A 12194-nucleotide genomic window follows, 5' to 3' on the forward strand; every position below is an offset into this window, starting at 1 on the left:
ATATCAGACAAAATAGACTTTAAGACGAAGGCCATAAAGAAAAAGGACATTATATAGTGATAAAAGGATCAATACAGGAAGAGGATATCACACACGTTAATATATATGCACCCAATATAAGAGCACCTAAATACATAATACAAATACTAACAGACATAAAAGGAAGAACTAACAGGAATAAATAGTAGGAGACTTTAACACCCCACTGACGTCAATGGACAGATCTTCCAGACAGATAGATAATCAATAAGGCAACAGAGATCTTAAATGACACAATAGAACAGTTAGACAATTGATATTTTTGGGACATTACACCTGAAAAATATAGAATACACATTCTTTTCAGGTGCACATGGAACATTCTCTAGGATAGACCACATACTGGGTCACAAAACAAGCCTCAATAAATTTAAGAGGATAGAAATTATTTCAAGCATCTTTTATGACCACAGCGGCATGAAACTAGAAATGAACAACAGAAACAGAAACGAGAAAAAAATGATTACCTGGTGACTAAATGACATGCTACTAAAAAAACCCAATGGGTCAACAATGAAATCAAAGAGGAAATTAAAAAATACCTTGAGACAAATGACAAGGAAAACACAACCATACAAAATCAATGGGGTGTGGCAATGCAGTCCCAAGAGGGAAGTTCATAGCAATACAGGCCTTCCTCAAAACACAAGAAAAATCTCAAATAGATAACCTAACTTACTACCTAAAAGAATTAGAAAAAGAAGGACAAACAAAAGAAAGCAAACAGAAACTTTATTATTCCCAGCAGAAGAAAATAATAAATTTCAGAGAGGAATTAAATAAAAAACAGATTAAAAAATAATATAAAAAATCACTAAAACCAAGAGCTGGTTTTGAAAGGGTAAACAAAATTGACAAACCTCTGGCCAGGGTCACCAAGAAGAAAAGAGAGAGGAACAAAATAAAACAAGAAATGAAAGAGGAGAAATAACAACCAATACCACAGAAATACAAAAAATCCATAAGAGAATACTATGAACAATTATATGGCAACAAATTGGACAACCTAGAAGAAATGGACAAGTTTCTAAAAACATACAGACCACCAAAAGTGAATCAAGAAGAAGTAGATAATTTGAACAGACCAATCACTAGAAGTGAAATAGAATTTGTGATTTTAAAAACACTCCCTACAAACAAAAGTCCAGGACCGGATGGCTTCACTAGGGAATTCTACCAAACATACCAGGAGCTTATACCAATCCTTCTCAAACTCTTCCAAAAGACCGAAGAGGAGGGAACACTCCCAAAGTCATTATAGGAAGCCACCATCACTCTGATACCAAAACCAGACAAAGACATTACCAAAAAAGAAAATTACAGGCCAATATCTTTGATGAGTATATATGCAAAAATTCTCAACAAAATACTAGCAAGCTGAATCCAACAACACATAAAAAAGATCATACACCATGATCAATTTGGAGTCATCCAAGAGTCACAAGGATGCTTTGACACATGCAAATCAATCAATGTGATACACCACATCAATAAAAGACAAAAGCCACATGATCATCTTGATATATGCAGAGAAAGCATTTGATAAAATTCGATATCCATTTATGATTAAAAAAAAAAACCCTTACCAAAGCGTGTATAGAGGGAACATATCTCAACATAATAAAATCCATTTATGACAAAATCACAGTCAACATGGTACTGGATGGTGAAAAGCTGAAAGCCTTCCTGCTAAAATCTGGAACAAGACAAGGATGCCCACTCTCACCACTTCTATTTAACACAGTATTGGAAGTCCTAGCCACAGCTATCAGACAAGAAAAAGAAATAAAAGGTATCCAGATTGGAAGGAAGAGGTAAAATTGTCATTACATGCAGATGACATGATACTATATGTATAAAAACCCCAAACACTTCACACAAAAACTACTAGAACTGATAAATGAATTCAGCAAGGTAGCAGGATTCAAAATTAACGTGCAGAAATCTGTTGTATTTCTTTACACCAACAATGAAATATCAGAAAGGGAAAGTTAAAAAATATCTCTTTTAAAATAGCATAAAAAAAAATACCTAGGAATACACCTGACCGAGGATGGGGAAAGACTCATACGATGAGAACTATAAAACATTGATAAAGGAAATTAAAGGTGATTCAAAGAAATGGAAAGCTATCCCATGCTCTTGGATTGGAGGAATTAATGTTGTTAAAATGGCCATACTACCCAAAGCAATCTACATATTTAATGTGATCCATATCAAATTACCCATGACATTTTTCACAGAACTAGAACAAATAATCCTAAAATTTATATGGAACCATAAAAGATCCAAAATTGCCAAAGCAATCCTGAGGAAAATGAGCAAAGCTTGTGGCAAAACTCTCCCAGACTTCAAACAATACTACAAAACTATAGTAATCAAAACAGCATGGTACTGGCACAAAAGCAGACATATGGATCAATGGAACAGAATAGAGTGCCCAGAAATAAACCCACACACCTACAGTCAACTAATTTCAACAAAGGAGGCAAGAATATACAATGGAGAAAATACAGTCTCTTCAGCAAGTGGTGTTGGGAAAGCTGGACAGCTGCATGTAAATCAGTGAAGTCAGAACAGTCCCTCACACCATACACAAAAATAAACTCAAAATGGATTAAAGATTTAAATATAAGACATGACACCATAACACTCCAAGAAGAGAACATAGGCAAACCATTCTCTGACGTAAATCATAGCAATGTTTTCTTAGGTCAGTCTCCCAAGGCAATAGAAATAAAGGCAAAAATAAACAAATGGGACCTAGTCAAACTTATAAGTTTTTGCATAGCAAAGAAAACCATAAACAACATAAAAAGACAACCAACAGAGTGGGAAAAATATTTGCAAATGATGTGACTGACAAGAGCTTAATTTCCAAAATATACAAACAGTTCATACTACTCAATATCAAAAAACCAAACATCCCAATCAGAAAATGGGCAGAAGACCTTAACAGATATTTCTCCAAAGAAGACATACAGATGGCCAACAGGCACATGAAAAGATGCTCAACACCGCTGATTATTAGAGAAATGCAAATCAAAACTGCAATGAAGTATCACCCATTCAGAATGGCCATCACTAAATAGTTTACAAATAATAAATGTTGGAAAGGGTATGGAGAAAAAGGAAACTTCCTACAATGTTGGTGGGAATGTAAATTGGTGCAGCCACTGTGAAGAACAGTATGAAGCTTCCTTAAAAAAACTAAAAATAGAGTTGCCATATGATCCAGCAATCCCACTCCTGGGCATAAATCTGGAAAAGATGAACACTAATTCAAAAAGATACATGCACTCCAATGTTCACAGCAGCACTATTTACAATGGTCAACATGTGGAAGCCACCTAAGTGTCCATCAACAGATGAATGGATAAAGAAGATATGGTACATATATACAATGGAGTATTACTCAGCCATAAAAAAGAATGAAATACCACCATTTGCAGCAACATGGATGGACCTACAGATGATCAATATTAAGTGATGTAAGTCAGACAGAGGAAGACAGCTATCATAAGATATCACTTATATATGGAATCTAAAAAATGATAGAAATGAACTTATTTAGAAAACAGAAACAGACTCATAGACATAGAAAACAAACTTATGGTTACCAAAGGGGAAAGGTGGGGCAGATAAATTAGGAGTTTGGGATTAGCAGATACAAACTACTATATATAAAATAGATGAACAACAATGTCTTACTGTATAGCACAGGGAACTATATTCAATATCTTGTAATAAACCATAAAGGAAAAGAATAAATAAATAGGAAGTCAAGACCTCTATTTGATGGATCAATGACTATGAAAAACCTTATAGGACTTCTGAAACCTTTTGGCCATTTATTGTTTTTGTCCTGTGATGGTGGTCATCTGGAGGAAGAGTAGGAAAGAATGGAGCCAAGGTTACTATCCCCTGCGCCACTGCCAGCTTTAGAGGAGGAAGAACCTGAGGATGGAGGTATGTTTTTTAAAAGGGAAGAAAGAGACAGCTGAGAGTCCTTCACGCCTGCAGGAAGGAAGGGAGGGAGGCACAGAGAAAGGAGAGGCACCAGTTCAGGACCAAAAAAGCTGCCCATAGACTTAGCCACCTGCTCTTGTACGTGAGACCAGAGGTTAACCTCAGGGTTTCGGAGTTCTACAGACCCAGAATCAAGTTCTGCCTTTTCTACTCCCCAGCTGTGTCCCTTTGGACAAATTACTTAATCCACAGTTTCTCACTTATGCAATAGCATAGAAACAATAAGAACAAGGATAATAATAATGGAGTTTACCTCCTAGAGTTCTTGTGAGAATTAAATAAAATAACGTGCCTGGTATAGAACTTGACATTCGATAAATGGTAGTTTTTAGAAAAGTAGGTTCTTCACAGGGATACAGTAACTCTCTGGACCCCAATGGTCCTACTGGATAAATGGTAACTCTAGTATACATTTACCCAAGTCCTAGCCCTCCAGGCTGCTAAACAGACCCTGGACACTAGAATATTCTTCATGCCAGGTCATGAGAAGGTTATGTCAGTATTTTTTCCAGGATGGTGGGGTACCATTTAAAGCCAAATAAGACTCACTCAAAGGAGAGAAATCTGCTAATGAGCCCATCAAGATAAAGAGGTGTCAGCTTCTGACCATCTGTCTTGTTCTGGCAGCTCATGCTCTCCAGACCCCAACCCCTGTGCCTCATCTGAAACTTGCCAATGCCATTGATTTATATTAATCTGATAGAGCATTCATTACCCCAAGTACCAACCTGTCACTGTTTGCTTAGCTTGCATGAAATCAGAGCTACTCAAAAATCAATGTGTGAAATCTTTGTATCAACATATAAGAAATAAAAAGGATTATGCTGGCAGATGCAGGTTTTTGGACAGATTAAAACTGACAAATTGGCATGATCCCCGATGAAGGCAATGATGAGGTGCCCTGGAATGTCAAAGGTTTTGAAAATGGCATGCTGAGGAAAGAAATGCATTGCTGTCAGGGGAAAAACAGGAAAAGAGAGGGCTGTGTATAATAAAGGGCTCTTGGGTTTGCACATATACTGATGACTTTTTCTGAAGAACTGGCTTGTTTTCAGCAGGGCTGGCTTGGTGTTACTGTCCCCTAGGAACTAATACGAAAAACAAGGGGTCAATGACTTGAGCAAGGTCACTGTGTGCAGTGGCAGTGCCAGAACAGAATGGAAGAGCCTAGATGTCCATTTCCTCCAATCACTGAACCCGCTGACCTTCAGAGGGAGAGACTCTCACCTCTTGCCCTCTATACCTCTTTTCCCTCCAAGAAACGACTGAGGGAACTCTTCCCATTCAAACAATCACAAGCCCCCAACAGAATTCTAAAGCAGACTGATCAGGGCAGACATCTGCTTATTTTGCACAACTACTGCTGTGTTCTGCACTTCAACTTACAAGACACTCGCGCATTGGGTAAAATGTCTTAGCTTTGACTGAAAGAATACCTTTAATAAAGATAATGGCCAACTTAATAAAGAAGAAAAAGCCACTTCCATTTACGACATGCACTGCATTGTATGTACACACATACAAAGCACCACAGCACTCCATAACTGTGACAAAATTTAATTTCGATTCCCCATGTCTCACAGCATACTTGTGGACCATCTGCTTTCAACACCGTTGGATTGTCTATGCTTCAGGAATGCAAATTCTTTTTTAAAAAAAATAGTAGCCAAGAAGTGTAAATAAATATGCTGCTGCTGAAGAAAAAGGAATCCACTCCAAACAACTCAAAAACCATTAATAGCACATGTGTGCAAAAACCAAAGAGAAATCACCTTTGGCAAATATGTAGGATGCTGTAGTAAAAAGGGACTGAGCTCTGCAGTCAGACTTGAGTTTGAATCTTGCTCCTACCACTCATGGGTGTGAGATGATTTTTTTTTTTTTAATAAATTTATGTATGTATGTATTTATTTATTTTTGGCTGTGTTGGGTCTTCGTTTCTGTGCGAGGGCTTTCTCTAGTTGTGGCAAGCGGGGGCCACTGTTCATCGCGGTACGCGGGCCTCTCACTGTCGCAGCCTCGCTTGTCGCGGGGCACAGGCTCCAGACGCGCAGGCTCAGCAATTGTGGCTCACGGGCCTAGTTGCTCCGTGGCATGTGGGATCTTCCCAGACCAGGGCTCGAACCCGTGTCCCCTGCATTGGCAGGCAGATTCTCAACCACTGTGCCACCAGGGAAGCCCAGATGATTTTTTAAAAATCAATTTTCTAACTTTTTCTGATCCTGTAAAATAAGAGTAAGATTCTATAGGAGTTTTATGAGGATAGGTGAGAAAAGGCATGTGAAAGGTCTAACATTTTGCCTAAAATATAGTAGACTCCTAATGCAGGTATGTTTTCCATTGGATCATGCATCATTATGGATGATTATCTGAATCTCCATCTCCACCCATTAGAGTGGATACTTTTGAAATGCTATTATTAGTACTTTGTTATCTAGATGCACATATTTCCCGGCTCTAAAATCTTCATTCCTCAGAGCAATGGAGACACAATCAAGTAAATAAAATTGACCTTTGTTACCATTTGGTCAGGATTCATCGGTATGCCTGTTGGTTAATAACACCAGTGACTCTTTTTTCGATTGGCCCTTTTTGTCCTGGCTATCTATTGCTGCATACCAAGTCACCCCAACACTTAGTAACTTAAAACAACAGCAATCATTTATTCTGCCCTCAAATTTGCAATTGGGCAAAGCTCAGTCTGAAAAGCTTGTCTTTGCTCCCTGTGGTATCATCTGGGCAGCTCAACTGGGGGCTGAAAGATCTACAGTAAGTCCCCTACGTACTAACCTTCAAGTTGCAAACTTTCAAAGATGCAAACGTGCATTTGCATGTCCAATCACGTAAGTTAATTCACGTGTCTGGCGTACATTGTCACGTGCGTGCATCCTCCACAAGTGGTTGTGCTTTTGTGTACTTTATTGTACAGTACTGTATAGAGTACAGTAGTACAGTATCTTTTTTTCAAGCCCCGGATGTCCGGAAGTAAGTGTAAAGGCAGCAGTGATGGGACTTCCCTGGTGGTGCAGTGGTTAAGAATCTGCCTGCCAATACAGGGGACACGGGTTCAAGCCCTGGTCCGGGAAGATCCCAAATGCTGCGGAGCAACTAAGCTCGTGTGCCACAACTACTAATGCCCACGCACCTAGAGCCCGTGTTCCACAACAAGAGAAGCCACCACAATGAGAAGCCCACGCACTGCAACGAAGAGTAGCCCCTTCTCACCGCAACTAGAGAAAGTCCGCGTGCAGTAACGAAGACCCACTGCAGCCAAAAATACATATATATTAATTAATTAATTAATTAATTTTTAAAAAAGCAGCAGTGATGTAGCTGGTAGTGCTAAGAAGCGCCAAGCAATAACGATGGAAGCAAAAGTGAAAATGATTGAGAGAGTGGAGCAAGGCGAAAAGATGGTAGACGTTGCTCATTCTTATAACGTGTATTGTTCAACCACTGGCGTGATTCTAAAGAACAAGGACAAGATCATGGAATGTGTGAAGTTTGCTGTGCCGATAATGTTGACAATAATATCAAAGAAGCGTGGGAAAGTGATGGAGGAGATGGAGAAACTTCTCAGTGTGGATGCAGGATCAGCATCAGCATCGAGTCCTGCTCAGCTTAATGCTGATTCAAGAGAAAACTAAAAGCCTTTACAACGACTTGAAGAAGAAACACAGTGAAGAATCAGAGGGCGCATCTTTTAATGCCAGCCATGGCTGGTTTCATCGGTTCAAGGCTAGAGCCAACCTTCACAATGTAAAAGTAAGTGACGAGGCAGCAAGTGCAGATATGGTAGCTGCCTGGGAATTTCCTGAAATGCTTCGAGAAATTATTAATGAAGGCGCGTATTTACCCAAGCAGGTTTTTAATGTGGAAGAGACAGGACTGAACTGGAAGAGGATGCCAGACCGAAGGTACATCAGTAAGGAGGAAAAGTTGATGCCAGGCTATAAAGCAGCAAAGGATAGGCTAACTCTGTTATTTGGTAGCAATGTTTCTGGCGATATGAAGCTGAAGCCTCTCTTAGTTTATTATTCAGAGAACCCAACCACCCTTAAAAACATAGCCAAGGGCTCTCTTCCTGTTGTATGGAAGAGTAACCCCAAAGCCTGGGTTACACAGGTCATTTTCCAGGACTGTTTTTTCCACCACTTTATCCCAGAGGTAGAGAAATATTGCTTGGAGAAGGATGTCCCATTCAACATTCTTTTGCTCCTTGACAATGCTCCGGGCCACCCGCCATTCACGGACGACTTTCATCCCAACATCAAAGTAGTGCATCTGCCACTGCTCATCCAACCTGGTCACACTTTTGTCAGGCAGTAAAGGCATGTGATGAATCAGGAACAACCTGTGACAATTTTGGAAGGACTATTAACATCTACAAGTCCATAAAAAACATTGACTTTGCTTGGCGTGAGGTTACAGCCATCACCATGAATGGGATTTGGAAGAACTTTTGCCCACAGTTTGTTCATGATTTCTGTAGATTTGAGAAGGTGGATAATGAGTCCAAAGAGGTCTTTAGCAACTTAGTGACCCTCAGTGAGAAGCTGGACCTAGATCTGCAAGAGGATGACTTCACAGAACTCCTTGCTGTGCAACACGAGGAGCTTACTAATGAAAACCTGATGGAATTGGAGGCCCAGAGAAAGGGCGGAGAGAGACAAGAGGAAGAAGTAACTGAAGAACTGAAGAGATTCACAAGGCAGGAAATGGCGAGGGGATTTTCTTTATTTGAGGAGGCACTGTTAGTTTTTGAGGCATAGGACCTGAACATAGAATGGTACACGAAGGTTGCAGCAGCCGTTCAGAATGAAATCCAGTGCTACTGTGTCATCTATGATGAGAAAAAAAGAGCTACAACCCAGACATCACTGGATCATTTTTTTCAAGAGAGTAGATAGAATTGAATCCAGCAAAGAACCAGAACCTGTGCCATCAACGTCAGGCATGAGTGCAATTGCAGCTTGCCCTCCATCTCCTAATGCTGACGTTCCTTCAGCTCTACCATCTCCCACCTCCTCTCCCTCCTCCAGTCAGCAACTCTTCTTGCCTGTTCACTTGATGCCAGCCCCTGTATGCCAGCTGTTGTACTGTACTACTGTACTTTTCAAGGTACTGTGCTGTAAGATTAAAAGTGTTTATTTTTTGTTTTTTTTAATGTATTATTTGTGTGAAACATATTAAAAACCTCTTACAGTACAGTACCATATAGCTGACTGTGTTAGTTGGGTACCTAGGCTAACTTTGTTGGGCTTATGAACAAAGTGGACTTACAAATACACTCTCAGAACAGAACTCATTCGTATGTAGGGGACTTACTGTACTTCCAAGATGACTCACTCACATGGCTAGTAAGTTGGTGCTTGATGTTGGCAGGGAGCTCAGCTGGGGCCAATGGCTAGGGGCCTCAGTTTCTCTCCACATGGACCTCTCTCTGTTGCCTGGTCTTTCTTGCAGTACAATGGATGGCTTCCAAGGACAAGCATCCAGAGAGAGGGAGAACCAGATAGAAGCCATATCACTTTTTAGGACCTAGCCTTGGAAGTCAACAGAGTATCACTTTTGTCATAATCTATTAGTTGAGGCAGTTACAAAGCCCCGGCCAGGTTCCTGCGGAGGGGTCATAGACTCTACCTCTTGAAGGGGAATGACAAGTTCCTGGAAGAACATGTGGGATGGGAAATATTGTTATGGCCATTTTTGGAAAATATAATCTGTCACATTTTTTCAGGTCTTTTGGTTACCATCTTGGTTCAAACTTTTATTACTAACATTTCCTAATACCATATACAAAAATAAACTCAAAATTGATTAAAGACCTAAATGTAAGACCATATACCATAAAACTCCTGGAGGAAAACACAGGCAGAACACTCTTTGACATAAATCGCAGCAATATATTTTTTTGGCTCCATCTCCTAAAGTAAAGGAAATAAAAGCAAAAATAAACAAATGGGACCTAATTAAACTTAAAAGCTTCTGCACAGCAAAGGAAACCATCGAGAAAATGAAAAGACAACTTACTGAATAGGAGAAAATATTTACTAACGATATAACCAATAGGGGATTACCATCCAACATATATAAACAGCTCATACAACTAAACATCAAAAAGCAAACAACCCAATTAAAAATGGGCAGAAGAACTGAATAGACATTTTTCCAAAGAAGAAATACAGATGGCCAACAGGCACGTGAAAAGATGTTCAACAACACTAATCATCAGGAAAATGCAAATCAAAACCACAATGAGATATCACCTCACATCTGTCAGAATGGCCATCATCAAAAAGAACACAAATAACAAATGTTGGCAAGGATGTGAGAAAAAGGGAACCCTTGTACATTGTTGGTGGGAATGTAAATTTGTGCAGCCACTGTGGAAAACAGTATGGAGGTTCTCAAAAAACTAAAACTAGAACTACCATATGATCCAGCAATTCCACTCCTGGGTAATATATCTGAAAACAACAAAACACTAATTTGAAAAGATACATGCACCCCAATGTTCATAGCAGCATTGTTTATAATTGCCAAGGTATGGAAGCAACCTAAGTGTCCATCAACAGATGAATGGATAAAGAAGATGTGATGTATATACACAATGAAATACTACTCAGCCATAAAAAAAGAAAATTTTGCCATTTGCAGCAACATGGATGGACTTGGAGGGCATTTTGCTTAGTGAAATAAGTCAGACAGTGAAAGACAAATACTGTATGGGATCACTTATATGTGGAATCTAAAAATACAACAGACTAGTGAATACAACAAAAAAAGAAGCAGACTCACAGATACAGAGAACAAACTAGTGGTTACCAGTTGGGGAAGGGAGAGGAGAGGCAATGTAGGGATCGCGGAGTGGGAAGTACAAACTATTGGGTGTAAGCTAGGCCCAAGGATGTATCGTACAACACAGGAAATATAGCCAATATTTTGTAATAACTATAAATGGAAAGTAACCTTTAAAATTGTATAAAAAATAAAATAAAATAACCTTTATTACTAACTGGCCAGAACTAGGACTTTTGTCCTCTTATTTGCTTTTCATTTGGTCTCTCCTACTCTTTTATATTGAATTACACTCTTAAAAGTAGGAAAGGGCTTCCCTGGTGGCGCAGTGGTTGAGAATCTGCCTGCTAATGCAGGGGACACGGGTTCGAGCCCTGGTCTGGGAAGATCCCACATGCCGCGGAGCAACTAGGCCCGTGAGCCACAACTACTGAGCCTGCACGTCTAGAGCCTGTGCTCCGCAACAAGAGAGGCCGCGATAGTGAGAGGCCTGCGCACCGCGACGAAGAGTGGCCCCCACTTGCCTCAACTAGAGAAAGCCCTCACAGAAACGAAGACCCAACACAGCCAAAAGCAAGCAAACAAACAAACAAATAAATAAATAAATAAATAACAACTTAAAAAAAAAAAAGTAGGAAAGAAAATTCTGATTATTCTGCACCCTCACCCCATTCTAAAACCTTCTTTGCCCATTGCCTGTTAATCATTTAACATGATACTCAGTGATTCCATACACTTCTTGATCTGGATACAACTTTGCAGCCCGAGCTAACATCTCAGTGAAATTAAACAATATCCCATTTTCTTGAGGCGAACCTGTGAGGTGGAAAGACCATGGACTCATAGACTTTGGAGTCAGTCAGATCTGGGTTCAAATCCCAGCAATGCCACTAGGCTGAATCCCTTGTAAAATGAGCTTAGTAATTCTTTTTTTTTTTTTTTTTTTTAAAGTTTTACTTGATTTTTATTTATTTATTTATTTATTTATTTTTGGCTGTGTTGGGTCTTCGGTTCGTGCGAGGGCTTTCTCCAGTTGCGGCAAGCGGGGGCCACTCTTCATCGCGGTGCGGGGACCGCTCTTCATCGCGGTGCGCGGGCCTTTCTCTATCGCGGCCCCTCCCGTCGCGGGGCACAGGCTCCAGACGCGCAGGCTCAGCAATTGTGGCTCACGGGCCCAGCTGCTCCGTGGCATGTGGGATCTTCCCAGACCAGGGCTCGAACCCGTGTCCCCTGCATTAGCAGGCAGACTCTCAACCACTGCGCCACCAGGGAAGCCCGAGCTTAGTAATTCTTATCTTGCAGAATCGCTATGATGATTAAGTAAA

Source organism: Balaenoptera acutorostrata, chromosome 9 (assembly GCF_949987535.1).
Source record: "Balaenoptera acutorostrata chromosome 9, mBalAcu1.1, whole genome shotgun sequence".
NCBI classification, from domain to species: domain Eukaryota; kingdom Metazoa; phylum Chordata; class Mammalia; order Artiodactyla; family Balaenopteridae; genus Balaenoptera; species Balaenoptera acutorostrata.